The sequence below is a fragment of the Palaemon carinicauda genome, chromosome 38 (genome assembly GCF_036898095.1).
Source record: "Palaemon carinicauda isolate YSFRI2023 chromosome 38, ASM3689809v2, whole genome shotgun sequence".
NCBI lineage: Eukaryota > Metazoa > Arthropoda > Malacostraca > Decapoda > Palaemonidae > Palaemon > Palaemon carinicauda.
Genome location: NC_090762.1, coordinates 20902644 through 20927643, shown reverse-complemented (window position 1 = coordinate 20927643; position 25000 = coordinate 20902644). Strand labels below are relative to the sequence as shown.

General features: G+C 34.3%; 1 long non-coding RNA gene across 1 annotated transcript in view; it reads right to left on the bottom strand.

The window, feature by feature from the left end:
* The window catches only part of LOC137630625 (uncharacterized), a 109108-nt gene that overhangs the window by 19362 nt on the left and 64746 nt on the right, over positions 1-25000 (bottom strand). The window contains exon 2 of the long non-coding RNA XR_011041739.1: positions 8381-8467. This is a non-coding gene — a long non-coding RNA (uncharacterized lncRNA). The remainder of the gene's footprint in view (positions 1-8380; positions 8468-25000) is intronic.

Below are 25000 nucleotides of genomic sequence, written 5' to 3'. Positions count from 1 at the left end.
TTGACTGAAAGGAAAAAATAAAATAAATGTTAATAAACAAAAGATCAATACAAACCGAGAGAAATGAAGAGTAAAACAAAACTGAAAGAACCAATGCTAGAAATTATATAACACCAAGACGGAAAGAAAAAAACGGACAGTTGATTCTTAAAAAGGATAATTATAAGTGTAAAACGTAGAATAAAAAAAAAAAAAACTTTAACTTAATTGAATTGTTGAAGAATATATGGAAAGGAAGTTGTACAGTTATAAATATATAAGAGGAAATAAAATTAAATGAAAATAAATATAAAAAGGTAAAAAAATGCAGTACCAAGTGAAAAACAAAAATTCCTCAAGTGAAAGAATTAGAAAGACAACGCTAATGGAATGAAATGGAAAATATAAATTATAAAAGGAAAGAAATTTATCTTCTAGAAAAAAAAAGGAATCTTAGATGAGTGCAAATAAACAGAGGAGAATTTGATATGAATTTAAATTACTTTTTTTTACTAAAATTAATACTAAAGCGAAAATTAACATGAAACCAATAAGTAAAAAAACTGGAAAATGAAACAAAATAACATAGAGGAGAATGTAAAATTTAAGAAAATATAAAAAAGCAGATTAAAAGTCAAATGGAATGATATAAAGCGAAAAACAACTAAGAAAAAATTAGCAATCAAGGAATGAAAATGATAATGCCAAAATGAAACGAAAATCTCCACACAAGGAAGAAGCTGGAAACTTCTCATCTTCTTCTTCTTCTCTTAGAAATGAATGTCAAGGTCGCGCCTTTGGTAATGACGCAAAGTTTAAAATGACTTTCGCAATTTGCATCTCATTAAGACACCTGTAGTAGTGAATGATATGGCGCACGAAGACACGCACACTCACTCGCTAGCGAGTGCAAACACACACACGCACACACGCCTGAAAACTTCGATAAGCGGTTTTAATGAACTTCAGTTCAGTTGAGACTGTTTCCAGCCCACGTGCACGGCCATGCTTTGTTTTGAAATGGATGGTACACCAGTGTTGATGGGTCGGTAAGAGGAATTTATAGATATTCTCTGAAATGCTGGTATTCAATAATAATAATAATAATAATAATAATAATAATAATAATAATAATAATAATAATAATAATAATAATAATAAAAAACCACAGTAGTGTTAAAATATATTATTGTACAATGGTAAAAAATATACCATTGTACAATAATATATTCTAACACTACTGTGGCTTTTGATTGTCAATATTATAGCCTCGTTACGGAGGTTCCTTGGTTCAATAATAATAATAATAATAATAATAATAATAATAATAATAATAATAATAATAATATTATTATTATTATTATCATTACTATTATTATTATTATTATTATCATTATTATTATTATTTGCTAAGCTACAACAAAAACCCTAATTGGAAAAGCAGGATGCTATAAGCCCAGGGGTTTCAACAGGGATAATAGCCCAGTGAGGAAAGGAAACAAGGAAGAATAAAATGTTTTAAGAACAGTAACAACCTTTTAACAAATATCTCCTATATAGACTATAAAAAACTTGAACAAAACAAGAGGACGAGAAATAAGAAAGAATAGTGTGCCAGAGTGTACCCTCAAGCATGAGAACTCTAACCAAGACAACAAAACTAGTTCGAAGAATAACATAAATCATTACAATAATAAAATGCATCTTAATGATTGTAATAATAATCATACTGCTAACAAGAACAGCAATGATAATCAACCTAATATTGAATAAAACCCAAAGTAATTTATATCATGTACTGTATTATATCTTCAGTATAAAAACTAAATATTTACCCGAGGATGAATTTTAAATGCCTTCAGGGGCACAGTAAGTCTTTGGGATGCGATTTCTAACCCCATGCACTATTTTCCCGACCGGGTTGCGATCTGCCAAAGTCGACTTACTACCCGATACAAAATCGTTGCGATCTGCCAAAGTCGACTTACTACCCGATACCAAATCGTTGCGATCTGCCAAAGTCGACTTACTACCCGATACCAAATCGTTGTGATCTGCCAAAGTCGACTTACTACCCGATACCAAATCGTTGCGATCTGCCAAAGTCGACTTACTACCGGATACAAAATCACCGATTATGGCAACAGCGTTGAAATACACTTGAAGCTTTCTGGCTTGCTGAGTAATCGAAATTGATACATTTCACTTGTAAGCAACATATAACTCTCTCTCTCTCTCTCTCTCTCTCTCTCTCTCTCTCTCTCTCTCTCTCTCTCTCTCTCTCTCTCTCTCTCTCTCTCTCCACACACACATATATATTAGATATATATATATATATATATATATATATATATATATATATATATAAAAGACAGTAAACAGACACAAGTGGAGGGACATGTATGAAACCTTTGTTCTGCCGTGGACTAGTAACGGCTGATGATGATGATGATATAAATTATCCACACACACACACACACACACACACACACACACACACACACATCCACACACACACACACACACACACACACACACACACATATATATATATATATATATATATATATATATATATATATATATATATACATATATATATATATATATATATATATATATAATGCACATAATTATTTTAATTTTTATCATTACTACGCAAGCTACAAAATTAGTTGGAAAAGCAGGAGGCTATAAGCCCAAGGGCTCCAACATGGAAAAATAACCCAGTGAGGAAAGGAAATACGGATATAAATAAACTATAAGAAATTAAATAAAAAATTAAAAAATAAAATATCTTAAGAAGAGTAACAACATTAAAACAATAGAATATTTCCAGAACGGTTACAACAGATCTTTCATATAAAAACTATAAAAAGAGACTTAAATAGTTGGTCAGGGCACTTAAAATCACAACGTATAATGAGAAAAATGTCGTAAGACTATACTGGAGATCTGTTTCAGATTGGATGAATTTGTATATGAGAGTTCGCTTGCATTATAATATCCAAATTATATCAAAAGATATAAGAAGAGTAGCCGCGAACATTTTAAAAAAAAGCAGCATTTGAATCATGTCATTATAGAGCTCCATGAAAATTATATTGTTGTCAAGTGTAGTGAATGGATTGAAATTGAAATAAACATTCCATAAGTAAGTAAACACTTTTTTTTTTACGCCGCTAAAACCAGATTAATACAATAGAAGCGCATGAAAAATGCTGTGATTTGTATTTCTTCCCATATATATATATAATGCGTGCTTGTTTTTTAATTCATATTTATTTGCAAGTAATTTACGCATAGATGGTATTAGAGTAACAATATCTTATGTGTAAATTTCTAACTAACTTCGGCGTTTGCAAGTATGAACCAAGCTTCTAAATAGAAAAATTGTCTCAGGGAAAGTGACATTTACTGATTAAAGAAATGTTCAAAATGTTCCTCAAATTTACGTGTTGCAAATGCCTATTTGATTGATTGATTGATTGACTGATTATCATTTATCTGGCATCCTGACATCTAAGGTCACTGATGCCGTCAAATGCCTATTTAAAATGAGTTTTTATAGCAATGGACTGAGGAGCTGGCTGACTGGTATTGAAATGTCTGGTGACAAAACAACAATGATTATTGATTCTGAAAATATGATATTGGGAACTCCAGCAATATGAAGGAAAACCTTAACTTTATTGTGTAAACATGGCTACACAAACAAGGTTAAAAACAACATCGAGTCTAACGAGTGCCTAATAAATAGTTTAGTGAAGGTAGCAACTAGGCCTATTACGTTTTACCTAGGTCTATTATACTTTTTATTTAAATCACATCACATAAACCTTGGAAAATATACAATGCGAATGTGCCAGGCATTAATCTCGATGCGTCGATATCATACATTTCAATGGCATTTTACTTGTTATGACCAATACACACAAAATTACCACAAACCCACAAAACACGCAAGAATTTCCAGTCGAAAGAGCCGCCGTGGGGCGGTCGACAAACCTCACCATTTTCGCCTTTATGTTAATAGTCCCTAAAGGCCAAAGTAACTCCGCCCGACTTCGAGGGGGTTTACGCTCCCCTTCCTCCGGCTCTTGAAAAATGAAGAACAACAATAAATCTGGGAGGAACTGGCAAATAAAATGTAAATGAGAGACGCTCAATCTGGGTGAATTTATCGCCGACCATTACCCCAACTGTGTCAATGGCCCTTTTTCTTTTGGGGGTTTCTCTGTCTTTTCTTCTATTCCTTTAGGTTTATTCTCTTCTTATGGTCCCTTTGGCCGATATTGTTTTGCCTTTGGCTAACGACTTCACGATGTTTTACTTTTTATTTCTTTCTTATTTTTTTCACGTATTCGTTTCCTAGGTCTCTTTGCCCTTTAAGCTTTAGCTTGTGGTTCCTTTCGTTCAGCTTCTTTGTTCTCTTAAAAAGAAATCCAAGTTCTGTATTTTCTTGGATCAAATTTTGGCTCTCTACTGCGTAAATATTAAATGGTTTTTCAAACTACCAGTAAACGGAATGTATAAACAATGATCTTGAAGATAGGAGCTGAATTCAAGTCAAGGCGTTCATTCCGTTAGGACAAACGCACACATAACAAAAAACTTACACGCACACACACACACACACATATATATATATATATATATATCTATATCTATATATATATATATATATATATATATATATATACATATATATATATATATATATATATATATATATATATATATATATATATATATATATATACATATATATATATATATATATATATATATATATATATATATATATATATATAATGTATACATATACTATATACATACATATGAATGAGTGCATAAGAAAGAGAAAGAAAGGTTCTTGTTGGATGTTTTCTTTCTCCTATTTCGTTTTATACATTGAATTAAAACATCGCCCATCTCTTATTCAATTCATCACTACTAGCAGCATATACTTTCAAATTATTCTTTTTATCTGTTTTCTTTCATCACCGACACAGTGAAAAGAATGTTGATCCAAATTTAAAATCAACCAACACTCTTGTAATTGTTTATCAATTTAAGAAGAATAATTGAAGATTTTTCTGACAATGGTTTCAGTGACCCATTAAATAGGATGACTGCAAAACTTTATTAGAATTCATATAATTCAAAATCATCATTGTAAAAAGTTCCAACAAAAAATCTATACCGTACTCTGTACCAGTGCTAAAATCTCCCAAGGAACGATCCTTTATCAAAGTTTTACCATGAAAAGTATTTCAAAGGCTACTTACTCTACACTAATACTAAAAACTGTTTGAGAAAACAACAACAAAAACAGATTTAGAAAACGCGTCCGCTGGAAGCAATGTAAAACACTCTTCTATAAGATGAAATGTTAAGAATTGCATAGCTTTAAGGATGGTTTCAAAATCAATTTCACTCACTTCTGGTAAAAATTTCAACGACAGTTGAGAAATACCTATGTCATAAAAATGACAGAATTTCAGTATCAGAACAATGGTAAAATTCTTCATTCAAATACAACGTTGGAAACTTCACCTATAGATTAACAAGGAAATCTGAACGATGTTGGAAACATAACTGAAAAGATCATGAAACAAACTAATACCATGACCATATAAACTATCAATAAATACTTGCGCAAAATAAGGTAATTCTATCTCTTTTGTATTAACCGTGTGTCACACGATCGTACACAATTCATTTTGTATATATTATGCTTGTATCTTCGCTCTTCCCTCGCACTAAAAAGAACCAGAATAAACATGTCTGCGTTTCTCCTACGTAACATTGTCTGTTTCTCGAATATGTAATTTCCTGTTGCCTTGAGGTTTTGTATATAAAAGAGAGTGTTCTATAATAAATTAACTCAGTTGCTTTCACACTGCCTTTGAGTTCACAACCTTCTCTTGGCCCGTCACACTTTTATGCTAAAGATTATTAAAATGCAAAGCCTCGTTTTTAAACTTATTGTTTAAATATACGACATATACAATAATATAATTTCAGTAGCCGTTGATGAAGCTAAGATGGGGTTGCTTGCCTCATATCCTCTTATTATTAAGCCCATTACGGTGTCAAACCATATACATAACGCACTTCTACGGTCCACAAGGCAAAAGGGAGTTTAGGGGGACTTACCCCTTTTCCTAAAGTCGTCCAGGAGTCGAACATACTACTTATAACTTGGCAAGCATCAATACTATAAATTACTTAAAAAAAATAAATAAATAAATAAAAAAAAATAAAGGTAAAAAATTGCCACCTAGAGAAAGAAAAAGGTATTTTTTTTTTCTTTTTTTTAGGTAGAATACCCTTTCGACCAAATATAAAACCTATGATGAAAGCCCAAGCCTGCCCACCCACGATGAGACGTAGGGCAACCTGGCTCCCTGTTTATTAACGTAATACCTCAAAAATTAGTAATTAATTTGTGTAAACGTTCTCTGAGTGACTATATTAGAGATTCCAGCAAAAGGAAACATTTATTCATTGACTGATCTCTAAGGGATTTCAGAAGAATAAATATGTGAGATCCCCAAAACCACAATACAACAAAGTTAAACGACCGGTAAAGACTTCATTCTTATATTAGAGATATATACAGTAGTGAGATTTATTTTCAATACCTCACATAAAAATCTCTCTCATTTGCATTGACATTATGAGTAAAATGGCACTGGGGAAATTTGCACGAAAATGTATAATTAAAAATGATTATAAAATATGATGTACTTTCATTACGAGGGTCATAGAAATTGGATTTTTAATTCTTTCATTTTCTAATTTTCTTTTTCTCTGGTAGGAGCGTTTCTTGTGAGTTCCTCTTCTCTTAAATTTTTTATTTTAAAGAACGTGACTTTAGATTTTACGCCCAATATACTTCATGGTCTTTTCCCTCAATTCTGCGATTGTCATAACGTGGAAAATAAAATTCCTCTAAACTGAAAATTAGAAAGAAAAAATGTAAATTATAGGAATAAGAAGAAGGAGAAGACTAAGCCTTTCTTAAAAAAAAAGAAGGGAAATTAAAAAGGATACTTTATTATTTTAGTTCGCCTTTCGAGACAACTGTCAGATTCTTAACATACAAGAAAGAACTATGTGATATGATCACCTAAAGAAAATACTTTAGAAAATGTCTGAAAAGGCTAGAAATAAAAAAACTTTAGACATTTTTAAGCCTTTCTTAAAAAAAGAAGGGAAATTAAAATTGATACTTTATTATTTTAGTTCGCCTTTCGAGACAATTGTCAGATTCTTAACATACAAGAAAGAACTATATTATATGATCACCTGAAGAAAATACTTTAGAAAATGTCTGAAAGGACTTAAAATAAAAAAAAACTTTAGACATTCGAATTTTGCTCTAATTTCCTGTTCTTTTCAGGAAAGGGAAAAGAAGAGGAAGTTTATCCTCGGTCCAATCTCCCTTTCTTATAAACCGATTTTCTTATAGACCTGCGTTCTACAGATTTATTTACATATTCTTTAGCGAGAGAGAGAGAGAGAGAGAGAGAGAGAGAGAGAGAGAGAGAGAGAGAGAGAGAGAGAGAGAGAGAGAGAGAGAGAGAGATTGGTATTTCGTGGGTAATAAATGGTCATGTATGTATGTATCCGTAATCAATCTTACATAAGACACCATTATATCTTTAACTACTACCCCACACAAAACCAATTAATTTCGTATTCAATTTACCTTGGGATTAATATTCTAAGGAAAGTATATACGCATCTATGCTAAAAATGATTTGAAAATCTATGTATTCTAGGTTGTACATGGGAGGTAATAAAATAGTATTCATTCAGCCACCAAGAGAGATAAGAACTGATAATTTACTATATAATGGTACATATACTTATCGAATTCATCTCCATGTCAGATCATCTATGAGCGCGTGAATCTTGTCGATAAATGTTTACGATGATTTGTTACAAATTCTATACAGGTAATTTTCATAATTACAATAGTAAACAACAAATAACACATAAATATTGAATTAACTTTACTTTTAGATATTTAGGAAAATTGCCTATCAATCATGCAGTAGGTTTGATTTTGTTTTGTTGACAAAGCAATAGCGTAAAGTCAATAAATACTTCCAAATGAAAAGCTTGAATCCTTAATAAAGTTTCCATCACTAAACAAAAACAGCAAGGGTCTCCGGAGTAAATACGTTAACACACTGAATATTCTAAGACACAGGGTTAACGACTACTTATTTTCCAAGTAATAGGTCACTAAACTGACCATGGTATAACACGAAGTTATACGAGACCATTTGAATAATTTAAAAATAAAAAGTGGCCGAGGAAGATATGAAAAGTGAAATGGTGCCAGATAAGCTCCAAATATTTAAGGTTAAATATTCGTACTTACCAGTTTGAAGAGGTCGTTCACGAACTAGGGAGTGCCAACTCCCCATCCACCCGAGGGGAAAAAGTTTCCTAACAGAATTCGGTCCACCTATGGGGAAAAAAAGAAATGGGTTAAAGATTTTTACTGTAGGCTTTGGCGTTTAGTCACTTTTAATTTCAGAAAACTATACATTCTTAAGTTGATTTACTTTGAAATTAAAATACTCTTCTTTTAAGCACAAGTCCAAACCCTGAGCCTTTGATATCGAGTGATTTAACAACACCAAGAATTGTAACCGAATCTCGGTTCGCTCATAAGGGGAATCAGCAATCAGGGCCCGAGGCCTTTCTTCATCGGAGCCTGGTGAAACAGAGGGAAACGGATTCAAGTGTTTTGTGGTGGTCTCGAGTTTGCTCTCTTCCCTCACTCTACACTTTCTTCTTCCCTTTTTAACCCCTGCTCTCCCCTCATTGCTACTGCTTCCCATTCCTCTCATACCGAGGTTAGGTCTTAATATCCTCCTTCAGGGGGAGAAAAAGGGGGAGACCTTGGAATTTTCGTGTCGCTCGAGGGGTGAAGAAGGATAAGGGAAATAGAGAAAAAGGGAAGGAAAGGAGGAATGTGAGATGTTGAGAATGAAGACTCTGAAAGTGAGGGGAGGCAAAGATGGGCAGTTTCTAAAATTTTAAGCCAAACGAAGCAAATTTAGATTAAAATCAATTAAAATGTCAATAAACAACAAAAAAAAAGGGTGAGAGACCTCGATGCTTCCAAAGTAACACTGTCTGTAATTATCTAATTCTAATAACGATGGGCTAAAGATAACAACATCGACAAACAGGTATACCTGGAGAGAGAGAGAGAGAGAGAGAGAGAGAGAGAGAGAGAGAGAGAGGAGAGAGAGAGAGAGGAGAGAGAGAGAGAGAGAGAGAGAGAGAGAATAAAACTCAGAAATCGTTGGTTCGAGAAAAGCTCTTTGGGTTGATACCGTTGGTCGGGATCTCATCTTACCCCTCCCTTAAGCTACCCCAACGTAGCCATCCCCCTGAAAATTGGATACTGACACCCACCTCTACAAATTGAGCCTCGAGGTACAAGATGGGGTGGAGAGAGAGAGAGAGAGAGAGAGAGAGAGGAGAGAGAGAGAGAGAGAGAGAGAGAGAGAGAGAGAGAGGATAGCTGGAAGTCAAAAGCTTAAAATGGAGTTTGATTCTTTTCTCTCGCAGTAATTCATTTTTTTTCCAGCTTTCGTTTACTTGACATCCAATTTCTTTATTTCATGGTAATTTCAAAGTCGTCTGTATCTCTATAAATGAGTCTTTCCAGAATCTTCAGACAATTTTCTACGTCTTAACTTACCTTCACCCTATACACATAGTCAAGGATTATATATGAATAGTATTGTCTTCTTGTTTACAAACTGTACTTTTAAAGTAATAATAAGCTCTCTTCTCAAGAAAAAATCTTCACAACTTTTGACAAGGATACTAAAACTCAAACCAAAACCTAACCACTTCATTTTATACGATTTAATAAAACAATTCAACGCTATGATGGATATCTATGTTCAGATATATGAATACCATGGTGTGACTTTCATTGCTTAATTCACCTGACGAGTGTTTAATTCGCTCACGTTTTGCAATATTTTTTTTTTTATGGCTGTAAGGATTATAAAGACTGCTACCACTCTACTAAACACTTTTGTCAAGTTTTATAATATATTCCAAGAGCCAAAATAACATTCAGTAAATTTTCAATTAACTTCTTGTTTTTATTATGTCCCTTCGATTATGAAGCTGCTAACCCCAAATTATGATCACAAATGTTCCTGGAGCATCCAGTCCCACAGCTTTGACTTTTTGGGGGGTTACCCCTTTAATTAGCAACCAAGCCTAACGCTATTCAACTGTTCATGATATGACCAGCAACATAGCAAATACAAACAATGACTAATATGTGTGTAAACCTCCTCAATCTAAGGAAGTACCGTAGTTTTGGGGTGAGGTTGTTCTATTGTCTTTTTTTTTTTTTACCCTGGCTGCTACCTACTACGGTCAGCTATGCACCTATTATTATTATTATTATTATTATTATTATTATTATTATTATTATTATTATTATTATTATTATTATTATTATCATTACCTAAGATATAATCATAGCTAGAAAAGCAGGATGCTCTGAGCACAAAGGCTCCATCAGGGAAAATAGCCCATTGAGGAGAGCAAATAAGTAAACAGAATAGTGTACCTTCTTGTACTCGATAATCGATTTTATATGAAACGGATTCAAACAGCTTTTCCCTGACTTATATCGTGTATCGAATACTAAAACAGCGAAAGAATTGACGTTGCTTTTATTATTATTATTATTATTATTATTATTATTATTATTATTATCATTATTATTATTATTATTATTATTATTATTATTATTATTATTATTATTATTATTATTATTATTATTATTATTATTATTATTATTATTAGCAGGATGCTAGAAGCCCAGGGGCTTCAACAGAGAAAATAGCCCAGTTAGGAAGGGAAAAAAATAAAAATAAAATATTTCAAGAACAGTAACATAGCTCCTATATAAACTATAAAAACTTTTACAAAACAAGAGGAAGAGAAATTAGATAGAATAGTGTGCCCGAGAGTACTCTCAAGCAAGAGAATTCTAACCCAAGAAAGTGGAAGACCATGGTACAGAGGCTATAGCACTAAGCATATCACAGTCAATGCAACAATTAATGCAATTTTAAGAATCTGTTATGTATTTGTACTGTAATGCCATATGCGCTACGTGTTTTAAGAGTAATGTTGCACAGTATTGCATTGATAGAACATGTTTAAACGTTAAGTATGAGTGTAGCAGCGCTGTTATGAAGGATTCAATCATTTATTGATTGCCTCAAAGATTGGATGTGACTCTTCTTACTTTTGTATTGCAGTGGGATCCAGTCTTTTGAGAGTGATGCTCATTTGTTATTTTCATATTTTTGTAAGAGAGATTTGTTTTGCAATGTTCTCAATCGAGAGTCACAAGCCATTGAGAGCTGTAGTTGTCTTGTAATAACAATAGGACTGAATGTATTTTAACAATTCATTCGTATTGTTCAGTCCCAACAATCGGCGACATAGGATAAGATGTACAACAACACTAATTCAGGTTTCCTATGTGTAAAATCACTTATTCAATTGCATTGATAACAAATGCAACAGAATCTTTAAAAAAATATTTAAAAAAAAAGTTTTATAGAATCTTTAAAACATATTTTAAGGGTAACATAATTAACCCATAAATACTTAATAACACTTTTCACTAACATTTTAGAGAAACCAAAACAGCATTGATACAATTTATAATTCAGCCGTAGACTGTAAAAGTATTATTTGAGTAAAATTATGATGTTAAACAATCAAAATAGAGCATTTGTAAGCATTGCAATATCTATAATTGTTTCATAAAAAAAAAAAAACATCAAACAATTCTAAGGCAGAAAGCATCACAAGGAATTAGAACCAGATTTCACTAAATATGTCAAGCAAATAAATGGAAGGTAACTTTACAAAAATATGAAAACTAAATCCATAAAATTTAAAAATTATGTATCGTTATGAACTAACTTAATTATCTTTTTAAAATCCCTTAAAATAACCCAGAGCCATAACTGCAAGCGAAGGTTGAGGAACAGTCATAGGAAACGTCTTGGGAAGAAAGGGTTTCGAATTTCGTGGATAACAGAAGCTTATTTCATATTGATGTATGTGTCAGATATATAGCAATTAAAGCCCGGACCCGAGCATTCTGCAACAATGATCAATCGCCATAAGCAGATCTTGCAATTATTGATGGCCTGCATTCGTCATATTCTGATACTACAATATGGATGGCCTGATCTTAACATGCTCTTGCGGATAAGGGCTAAGATTTGAAAGTATAATTATTAGCTCATTTTTACATGCGAATTGATATAACTGCTTATGGTAGTTTTTCTATCATGATATTAAATAAATCGTTAATGCGACTTGAAATATACAGACTTGATTTAGCAAGGGAATTGATATCGTGGTCATGACAGTTTTTTTCCTCTGAGTCGAAACAAAAAAAAAGAGGAAGGGGAATGCATAGGGAACTGTTCCACCTGCAGTTCAACCACAGGTCACAAAGGTTGTTGCAAACGATTCATTCAAAGATTTAAAGGTTTAAAAGCCACCCATGAATGACAGATGCAAGGGACAGTGACATTGCCCTGTCAAGCAGGACAATGCCCTAAAGACTGACCATATATACATATGATCAGCGCCCAAGGCTCCTCTCCACCCCAAGCTAGGACCCAGGAGGGCTAGGCAAAGGCTGCTGATAAATCAGCAGATAGACCTCAGGCTCCCCCAACCCCCATCCGAAGCTCACAAGGATTTCGAGGTTGTAGCGACCAAAGGAACTAACGAGTTTCGGCGGGACTCGAACCCCTGCCTAGGGTTCACCAGTCAGGGAGGTTACCACATCGCTCACTACAACCCTTAAATAAAGGTTGGAAACTGAGGAAGAAATAGAGGATTTACGGGAAATTAAATAGGAAATTAGGTAAGGACTTGATGCAAGTCTTTTCTAAACAGAGTGAGACACAAATCAGCGAGATACGAAAAAGAATAACAAAGAAGATTCCAACTATATTTCAATTTCCCAAAGTCATATGTAAGAGTAACTTTTCAATGCAAAGGTCAATGGATTGTCAAAAAAATACCCGTTATAAAGGCCTGAATAACCCTAGTAAAGAGTGTAAAGAAAATGAAAACAGCAATAACATTGCAAAGCTCAAGTAGTTGGAAGGAAAGAAATAATGTACAGGGTCAGTCTTCCTACCCTTCTTACAGAACTGAAGACACGGATGACAACTAAGCTTCTTAACATTTCATAAGTGCCTTTCATTCCATCTTATTTCAGTAAGGTTGTAAGATCTTACATATGCTGTATAATCTCCAGTAATGGACAATATCACAAGGGAATACGAACTAAGAAATGTTCAATTTACTAACATCTAAAGAGATGTAAAATTTTATGTCTTAAATGTTGCAGTCATGCAAATGGGTATTTAAAGTCTCATCCAAAATTTTATGAAGACCTAAAGATATATTTACTGGTAACAGAGCCACACCTGCAAAAGGGAGTGTACAGCTTACAAAGATGTATGTTGGGTATCTGACATAGAAGTATACTTCCAAATCTATATTTGTGTCTATGTATTAGTGAACATTAGCCCGTATAAACGGAGAGAGGCATTTAAAGCAAACTCCAAGTTAAATATATAATGTACAATAGCAAATTAAGAAATCAATGCAGCTAAACGAAGAAACAGCAGAAGCAAAGAGACCAAAAGACGAGAGGGACTATCATGGAGGGAGGTAATATGGGTGGGAGGAATAGGAAGAGTAGGGGGAGGGGGTTGATGGAAGGGGAGGAGGAGGGCCGCCCCAAGTAAGGGACAATTTCTGGACGAATTCCTTCTCTTCTGTGTTTGGAGATGCTTGAATGGACTCTCGATTTTCCTCTAAAATGATGGAGACAAGGAGGAGATGCGGCAGCGATGCTCAGAACCCATGCAGAATCGAAGATATTGTTGAGAATCTTCATATATTTATAAAAAAAAAGAGGAATTCTGGCTCTCAAAGAAGTGTTCTTTTTAAGATGTCTTCTCAAATATTCGGGGTCTTTCTTCCTCTTGCACCTCGCAATAGGTTGAACATGGAATTTTATTTGTCTGTCTGGCTGCCTTACACTTCTCTCTCTCTCTCTCTCTCTCTCTCTCTCTCTCTCTCTCTCTCTCTCTCTCTCTCTCTCTCTCTCTCTCTCTCTCGTTCTTTATCTTTTATTTCATGAGTTCATAACTAAAGTTTAAGATTCTCCTTTAACGTCGACGTCTTTGATAGGATTTGCGCCTTATATTCTTTTCGCTTTGTGTATTATCTATTACTTTACTGGTTTCCCTTTGATGCATTTGGCAAAAGAAATAAGAGAGGGGGGAAGGGGGATTTTGAAATGCAGGAGGGAATTCCCCCCCAGAAATTAGGGCGAACACAGTCTCTCTGTCTCCCTATTTTCTACTTTTCGCCTTTACCCTTCAATAATCTTCTTTTATTTTGTTGGAAACGCAAGATGCTATAAGCCCAAGGGCTCCAATAGAGAAAAATAGCCCAGTGAGGAAAGGAAATACGGAAATAAATAAATGATGAGAATAAATTAACAATATATCATTCTAAAAACAGTAACAACGCCAAAACAGATATGTCCTATATAAACTATTAACAACGTCAAAAACAGATACGTCATATATAAAATAAAAAAAAGACTCATGTTAGCCCGGTCAACATAAAAACATTTGCTCCAACTTTGAACTTTTGAAATTCTACTGATTCAACTACCCGATTAGGAAGATCATTCCACAACTTGGTAACAGCTGGAATAAAACTTCTAGAATACTGTGTAGTATTGAGCCTCATGATGGAGAAGTCCTGGCTATTAGAATTAACTGATTGCCTAGTATTACGAACAGGATAGAATTCTCCAGTGAGATCTGAATGTAAAGGATGGTCAGAGTTATGAAAAATCTTATGCAACATGCATAATGAACTAATTGAACGACAGTGCCAAATATTAATATCTAGATCAGGAATAAGAAACTGAATAGACCGTAAGTTTTTATCCAACAAATTAAGATGAGAATCAGCAGCTGAACACCAGACAGGAGAACAATACTCAAAACAAGGTAGAATGAAAGAATTAAAACACCTCTTCAGAATAGATTGATCACCGAAAATATTGTAAGACTTTCTCAATAAGCCAATTTTTTGTGCAATTGAAGAAGACACAGACCTAATGTGTGTCTCAAAAGTAAATTTGTTGTCGAGAATCACACCTAAAATTTTAAGTCATACAAATTTAAAGAAAAATTACCAATACTGAGATCCGGATATTGAGGAGCAACCGTCCTTGACCTACTTACAACCATACTTCGAGTTTCGTTAGGATTCAACTTCATACCCCATAATTTGCACCATGCACTAAATTTAGCTAAATCTCTATTAAGGGATTCACCAACCACAGATCTACATTCAGGGGATGGAATTGATGCAAAGAGAGTAGCATCATCTGCATATGCAACAAGCTTGTTTTCTAGGCCAAACCACATCCCATGTGTAAATAGTATGAAAAGTAACGAGCCAAAAACACTACCCTGTGGTACACCGGATATCACATTCCTATACTCACTGTGGTGCCCATCACCAACAACTCTTTGAGATCTATTACTTAAAAAAAAAAATAAATAATAATGCTAAGAAACGACCTAACCACTCCCAACTGTTTGAGTTTGAAAACAAGAGCCTCATGATTAACACGGTCAAAGGCAGCACTAAAATCAAGGCCAATCATACGAACTTCCTGACCACAATCAAGGGATTTCTGTACAGCATTGGAGATTGTAAGAAGGGCATCACATGCTCCAAGGCCTTTACGAATACCAAATAGCAAACTAGGGAATAGATGATTACCTTCAGCAAACCTATTAAGACGTTTTGCCAGAAGACGTTCAAAAACTTTAGATACTATGTGAGTTATGGAAATTGGGCGGTAATCAGTGGGACTTGAGCTACCACAAACACATTATATATAGGAGTAACATTACCAATTCTCCAACAAGTGCTGAAGGTTCTCTTCTTGCTAACTTGCGCAAAATAACAGATAACTTTGGAGCTAAGAAATCTGCTGTCTATATAAAAAACAAAAGAAAAATACCATTTGGATCTACACCTACATAAGCATCAAGGTCCATCAACAGAGCTTTAATCTCACGAGATCGAAAAGCTAAACTAGTTAGTTTAGCCTCAGGAAAACAGGAATGAGGAAGTTCAAGTTTTTCAATACTCTGTTTACTGTCAAAAAACATTAGCCAAAAGGGTTGTCTTTTCCTTTGGACAGTGAGTGACTGAGCTATCTGGTTTAAGTAAAGGAGGAACTGTTGCATCTACACCAAAGAGTGCATATTTAAGGGTAGACCACCATTTATGTTCCTGAGTTGTACCAGAAAGGGTTTCTTTTATGGTTAAATTGTACTCCTTTTCAGTTGAGGCATAAACTCTCTGAGCAAAAGCTCGAAGCTGAGTATAGCTGTTCCGGGTCAAACCTGATCTGTTACCCTTCCAAAGATGATAGGCCTCCTGCTTCTCCAAATAAGTACGTCTACAATCATCATTGAACCACGGTTTGTCTGTCACTCGGTCCCTTAGCACACGAGAAGGGATACGCCTATCAATTATGTTGACTAGATTCTCATTCAAAGGGACAACAGGATCTACACTACCATATAATTGTGACCAATTCAAGCACAAAAGATCATGCAATATCCCATGACAGTCTGCTTGGGATTTCATATAAATTTTACAAGGGTATGTTATAACAGGGACAGGCTGCTCAGTCTTCACTACTAATGAAATCAAGGCATGATTAGATGTCCCGACTGGAGAACCAACCTTACTAGTTATAACGTTAGGGGAGTCAGTGTATACAAGGTCCAAGCAATTACCAGACCTGTGAGTAGCTTCATTTATGATTTGCTCACAGCCTGATTTACTTTTTTAAGATATACATATCCGTATCACCAACTTAATAAATGATTTAATTTTTGTGTAACAATTGGTATAAACGATTAATACGAAGACTGAATTTAGTATAAAATTCCATCCTTCATCTAAGAACTATAGATACATTTGTTTAGAAAATATCAGGTAGGTGGCTAACGCAAAATAAATATCCAGGCAAATTAAAAAAAGAAAAATACGCAAAACAGTAAAAATATAGGTTAACGGAGACCTACAAACAAACTGTGACTTTTGTGGAATATAAGTAACAGAATATTATATTTCAAAGGAATGACGTTAATATCTTTCAGTTTGAGGTTCATGTTACCAATTCTACACAAACATATACACATAAGAATTTATATATATATATATATATATATATATATATATATATATATATATATATATATATATATATATATATGTATATATATATATATATATATATATATATATATATATATATATATATATATACGTATATATACATATATGATATCCCGAGAGAGAGAGAGAGAGAGAGAGAGAGAGAGAGAGAGAGAGAGAGAGAGAGAGAGAGAGAGAGAGAGAGAGAGAGAGAGAGATAGGATCATGATGAGCAGTCAAGTTTAACCTTAAACCAATTAATTTCTCAATTTCCATCTTATATAAATTTTATCTCTTGCAATTAAACCTATATTTTAATAAGATTTTCCCTTACGCATACGAATGTATTTTCTGTTTTCCTCTCTACAAAGTATTGTCTCTTCCTTCCCCTCCCCGATTCTTTCTACAACCATCCTCTCTCTCTCTTTTCCATCTTTCGTCTTTCTATTCGGGGTCCCTCTGCTGGTCCCTCCATCACATCCGTAACCAAATCTTAGTATCGAAATGGATGTCTATCAAAGTCAATAACATTAGGGCTCTGCATCTGTGTCGGGTCCCTGCTCAACTAACTCTAGCGGAGGAGGAGGAGGAGGAGGAGGAGGAGAGCAGAATGAGGAGAAGCAAGGAGGTCGTCTGGATATGACAACCCTTTCCTTTTGAGGCCCCTTGACAGGTCGTCTTCTTCGTCTTCGTCTTCCACTTCCCCCTCCTTCTCCATCGTCGTCCTTCTCTTCATCATCCTCGTCCTCGACGATGTTGTTGTTATCGGCCAAGGGGCGTGTTGTCGTCAAGCCCTCTCTCTCTCGAGTCCCTGGTACCGTTGTTTCAAGTTTTAGTTTGAGGCTGTCGTCAGTATGGTTGATGAAAGGGATGGGGGTGTGTGGGTGTTGGTAGGGGGGGGGGGGGCGCTTTTCATCCTTATCGTCGTCAGTGGCACTTGATCAGTTATTTCCGTGATGATGTCGTCATCGGCTGTCACTGCTGTCGTCTGTCATCCCCGTATCTGGAGTTCGCCTCATCAATATGATCTCGAACAAAATGGGAAATAGGTAATCGCTGGATATCTATCAAAAGTGTTTTTTTTTTTTTTTTCCCGTTCTTGGTGAAGATATTCAAAAATATGTACTGGCCTATATTTAGCTTCTTTTAAATAATTCATTCTATGAGAGAGAGAGAGAGAGAGAGAGAGAGAGAGAGAGAGAGAGAGAGAGAGAGAGAGAGAGAGAGAGAGAGAGAGAGAGAACATCTCTTTAACAAGAAAAAATCATTTTATTTTACTGAAAGTAGAGAGTTGAACTACGATTAATCTGAACAATTGTATCTATTTCTTGACATTCTAAACTTTTATAATTACCAGATGTCAGAATTATTACAGATGGCAGAGAGAGAGAGAGAGAGAGAGAGAGAGAGAGAGAGAGAGAGAGAGAGAGAGAGAGAGATTCAATCAGACAAATTAATTCAAAGACTATGAAAAACTGAGTTTGTCTGATTCATCGTACTCGACGATATGTATATTTTTAATGCAATGTAAGAAAGGGGATTTCACTGAAAGTAGAACTTATTCAGGATGTATTAATACCGTATTGTAGGACACATTATTTATTTCCTTTTCGTACCAATGGATTTAGTTAACAAGATTATAGTCCGGCATGAGAATGGGATGAATAAAGCGTATGTTTTGATGCCGGAAAACGCGACAATCTCCCCACCATATTTAAGAGCAAGTGTCTGGCTATATATATATATATATATATATATATATATATATATATATATATATATATATATATATATATATATATATATATATACATACATATATATATATATATATATACATACATATATATATATATATATATATATATATATATATATATATATATATATATATATATATAATTTTTCCCCGGTCACGCTCAGCAGCATTACCATACGTATATCTACTCGATCTCTACCAGTCCCTTGGGTATGGGGGGAGAGGGATTTGTCATAACCTGGTGCGAGGGTTTGTAGTAAGGAAAGGGAAGAATGTGAGAAGGATTGAATCTGCGTGTGCGTATCTATCTAAATATTTAGCCTTAATTTTTGACAGGTCACATACACTAGTTTATAAATAACTTCCATGCAGCAGCAGATAAACAGCAGTACTGTCACCCAAGCTGCACTGTGTTCTATCCACACTTGCCATTAATAAACGAGATCAAATTTAAATTTAAGTAATGGCCACTAGCTTCTAATAACATAGCAGTAATAGCAATATACTAACAAAAATACTGTTAAGAAGCTATGTTTCTTAAATTCAGAGATCGAGACTATGGTGTACGCGTTTTGCTTGCTCTACATTTTCCCTTCTCGCCGATACGAAAGCCATTTAAAAAGAGATTTCCTCTTGGAATTTACCATTTGTTCAGAATGATTCCCAGTAGAGGGTTTTGTATCTCTCCAGGAAGCTGAATCAATAACATCTTTAGAGATGTTGTAAGTTAACGGGTTTTGCTAATTCATTATTCAAAAGAATTTAATGTATTGCAGAATTTAATAATGTTCTAAGTATACTATCTAATCTTTATATGACCATACAAGAGGGCTGATTGAATATTTTCAACGTGATTGAACAAGTAAGTACAAACATAATAGACAGACGATTGAGCTCAAACATGAATTCCATTAACGCACATAACAATAGGAAGATGAAGCTGAAAGCTTAAGTTGAAGCTGAATGCTGCTTATATAAGCAATAAATAGATTCTCCCAAGAACATAACAATAATAGCCGTATAACGATGATTACAACAATATAATAGTAATATCAATCACTAAGAAAAATCAAGATAACGTTAATACTATCGATTGGCACTTATTGTTCAGAACTAAAAGTTATTCAGTGGTATAATAAAAAAAAATTATGCTTGTCCTTCTAAGCATTGAGGTGCGTAACTAGGTTACAATTTCTAGTAGGTTTCATGAGGACATATTGGTCGCAAGTGTAAGTCTTTTGTTTATAAATTCTTGATATTTTCTTCACTCAAATAGCTGGCATGAAAGTTATTGAAGATAAACTGGCTTTATAACTATGATGAAACCAGAACAAATAGTTTCAAAAAATGGAATTATTATTATTATTATTATTATTATTATTATTATTATTATTATTATTATTATTATTATTAGCTAAGCTACAATCCTAGTTTGAAACGCAAGATGCTATAAGCCCAAGGGCTCCTACAAGGAAAAATAGCCCAGTAAGGAAAGAAAATAAGGAAATAAATAATCGATATAAGAAGTAGTGAACAATTAAAATAAAATATCTTAAGAACATTAATAACATTAAAACAGATATTTCATATATAAACTATAAAAAGACTTATGTCAGCCTGCTCAACATGAACTAAGTTATTGAAGAAAAACTAGTTCTATAACTATATGAAACCAAAACAAATATTTCCATAAGAGGAAAGAATAAAAAATAATCATCATACTATAAAGATCTGACCTTTTCACATTACTTTATGTATCGGATACTTCATGAAAAGGGGGCTGATACCCCTTTCACCAGTCAAGGTTTAAATAAATTGCAATATTCGAACAAGGGCGAAATAACAAACAAAAGAGAAAATAATTTCCTCACAGAGTCAAGTCCATTGTGGAAGCCTATAAGACTCTCCTTTTCCTATTGCCTCTCCCCTTATACCTTATTCGCTCCTTCCAATAAAATGTTTTTAAGCTTTCGTTTCGTCGGTCGAAATAACTCCCCTCCCCCCTTTCCTTTTTTTAACCCTTTTGTGTTTTCAAGGAAAGAGAATGGAAGCATTGTTATGCTCGGTGTGTTTCACTGCATATCGTCTTCACAGATCTCTCTCTCTCTCTCTCTCTCTCTCTCTCTCTCTCTCTCTTTAGTACGTTTCGAATGCGCGTGTGCAAGCTCGCCCTTTTCGGTTACCGCCAAACACCGCCTTGCCTTTGCCACACCCCTACCCCCCTTTCACCTGCCCCTTTCTCTCTCTCTCTCTCTCTCTCTCTCCTCTCTCTCTCTCTCTCTCTCTCTCTCTCTCTCCTGCCCTTTGACTCGCTGCAATAACATGTGTTGGGGGGCATTTTGTTTCAATGTGGATGTTTGATCTTTTGATTAAAGGCGAACAAAGGAGGCGTGTGTGATGTGTGTATGTGTGCGTGTGTGTGCTTAGCAGCTGCGGTTTGTATTTCTTTGTTTGGTGTTTATTACAATCAATCCCCGAGATCTTGCGGAGGTCATTCTCCCTTCAAAGTAATTCAGGGATGCTTCTTTTTCTCTTGGAACTTTTTTTTTTTCTTTACCGATCGACAATCTTCTCTTTTGTTCATTGACAAGTTATTCAAAATCCGACTTTTTTAACTAATATTTCCAAAAAGCTTAAAAAGTACTTTCTATTTACGAAAGTCTCTCAAATTCTCTTAAAATGTAATTTACTTTAAACAAAATATTCTAATCATCGAGATGCATTTCATGATAAAAAATGAACTCTCCTTAAATAAATCGTTAATATTAGTACCGGTACTTCTAAAGATTCGTTTTGATTCATCGACTATCAAACTCACATCATATTTCAACTTTTGAATCTACGTAAAATCCCAATTAAGTACACTTAACTGTAAATAGTAATACACCTAATTCATGGTATAAATGGCGAATGAATTAAGTCCATAGTTAAATAGTGTTTTCCAGTGTGATATTTGGTCCGTGGCTAGCTGCTTCTAATTCTCTATAAAAGATATAGCAGATTTTCCTATTTTGATATTATGAAAATTTCACAGTTATGATAAGAAAATCTCTACGATCATAAAAAATAATTCCTGTCGTCGCAAAATATAAAACCATTACTTTCAATATGATCCGAAAACATAGTTTTATAGACAATCTTCCCTGAACTTATCAGGAGATTAATTGTTATTACATACATTATTACTAGCCAAGCTATAACCCTGGTTGGAAAAGCAGAATGATACAAGCCCGAGGATTTTAACAGGGGAAAGCAGCCCAGTGGAGAAAAGAAATAAGTTAATATCGAATACATAGGTAATGAATAAAAAATATAAAAATACTTTTAAGATCAGTAACAGCGTTTAAATAGGTCAGGCATATATAAACTAAAGAACGATACTTAGGGTCAATCTGTTTAAACATGGAGAATTTACAAAAAGTTTGAACTTTTGAAGTACATCGATTCCACCGACAGATTAAGAAGATCTATCTATAATCTGGTCACAGTTGGAGAAAACTTCAAGAATACTGTGTGGTTTGTGCCTTATAATGGAGAGGGCATGACTGTTAGAATTAACAGCATCCTAGCAATACCGTGCAGGATGATACAGTCTAGGGAGATCTGAATTATGAAAAATCTTAGCAACATGTATAAACAACTAACTGAACGACGGTAACAGAATAAGAAATCTAATAGACTGCAAGACTTTGCCTAATAAATTAAACTAGATTGTTTAATTATGCGTTTATCTGGCATCCTGACATCTAAGGTTATTGACGTCAATATTATTTGTTATAAATAAAGAAATAAATAAATAAATGTAATTCAGTTTAAAACAATAAAAGCAAAACGTCCTTATAACAGTTAAGTAGGTTTTAGGATACCTGCTTCTGGAATGAATTAAAAATACTAGTATAGTACGACACATCATGTCCAAGAATCTTGGCAAGGATGAAAGTCAGCAGCTGAAGACCAGACAGGAAAACAATAGTGATAACAAGTAGAATGAAAGAATAAAACATTTCCTAAGGATAGACTGAACGCCGAAAATCTTATAAAACTTCATCAGTCAGCCAATCTTTTTACGCAATTGAAGAAACAGATCGAATGTGCTTCTTAAAAGTAAATTTGCTACCAAGAATCAGTACTAGTAATTTAAATTAAATTTATAGCTAAAGAGACAATGCCAATGCAAATGATCTAAATGTTGAGCCATTGACCTTGACCTACTTCGAAATTTGTTAGAGTTTAACTTCATGCCCCGTAATTTCCACCTACACTACTTTAGCTAAATTCTATTATATGATTCAGCAAACCATAAGGCTACGTTTAGGATTGGAATGGATGCAAATAGCGTAGTATCATCCGCATAAGCAATATTTGTTTTTTACCCCAGACCACATAACATGTGTATATAGTATGAAAAGTAATGGGCAGAGAGGAACACCATATTTTACTTCTTCGGTCACTATGGTGTCAATCATAAACCGCTCTCTGCAATCTATTACTTAGAAAGTCAATAACGATGTTTAAGAAAACACCCACAAATTCTCACCTATAGAAGTTTGAAAATAAGGGTCAAAACCAGCACTAAAATCAAGACTAATCTTACAAACGTCCTGATCACAATCAAGAGATTTCTGTACAGAGTTGGAAATTATAACTCTGGCTTTTGAAATTGCAAATTAGGCAACAGATGATCATTTTCAGCATACCTAATTGCGACGTTTTGCCAAAAGACATTAAAAAACTTTAGATAATATGGGAGTTATAGAAATTGCATGGTAATCAGCAAGGCTGGACCTACTACAAACACATTTACCCAATGAAGTAACATTACCAATTCCCCAAGTGCAAAAAGAACCTCTTCATCAACAGGGCTGGACCTACTACAAACACATTTACCCAATGAAGTGACATTACCAATTCCCCAAGTGCAAAAGAACCTCTTCATCAACAGGGCTGGACCTACTACAAACACATTTACCCAATGAAGTGACATTACCAATTTCCCAAGTGCAAAAAAAACCTCTTCATCAACAGGGCTGGACCTACTACAAACACATTTACCCAATGAAGTGACATTACCAATTTCTCAAGTGCAAAAAGAACCTCTTCATCAACAGGGCTGGACCTACTACAAACACATTTACCCAATGAAGTGACATTACCAATTTCCCAAGTGCAAAAAGAACCTCTTCATCAACAGGGCTGGACCTACTACAAACACATTTACCCAATGAAGAAACATTACCAATTCCCCAAGTGCAAAAAGAATCTCTTCTTTTTAACTTTCGAAAAAATAACAGATAACTTAGGAGCTAAGAAATCAGCTCTCTTTATAAAAAAAAACAAAGGAAAAATAACAATTGGGTCTACACCTCCATAATCATCTAGTCCATTAAGAGCTTTAATTACAGGGGACCGAAAAGCCAAACTAGTTAGTTTAGCCTCAGGAAAACAGGAATGAGGAAGATAGTTTTCATTATTTTGCTTACTGTCAAACACGCCAACCAAAATGGTTGCTTTATCCATTGGACAGTCAGTGACAGAGCCATCCGGGTTAAGTAAAGGACGAACTGTTAAGTTCACACGAAAGAGTGCGGATTTGAGTGTAGCCCACCATTTATTCTCTGGGGTTATACCAGAAAGAGTTTCCTTTTTGGGGAAATTGTATGCCTTTTCAGTTGAAACATAAACTCTGTGAGCAATGGCTCTTAGCTGAGTATAGTTGTTCCAAGCCAAATCTGACCTGCTACCAATCTAAAAATTTAAGTCTCCTGTTTTTCAAAATAAGCGAGTCTACAATCATCATTGAACCAGGGTTTGCCAATCACTAGGTATTTCAACACACGTGAATGGATAATTCAATCATTTATGTTCACCAGATTT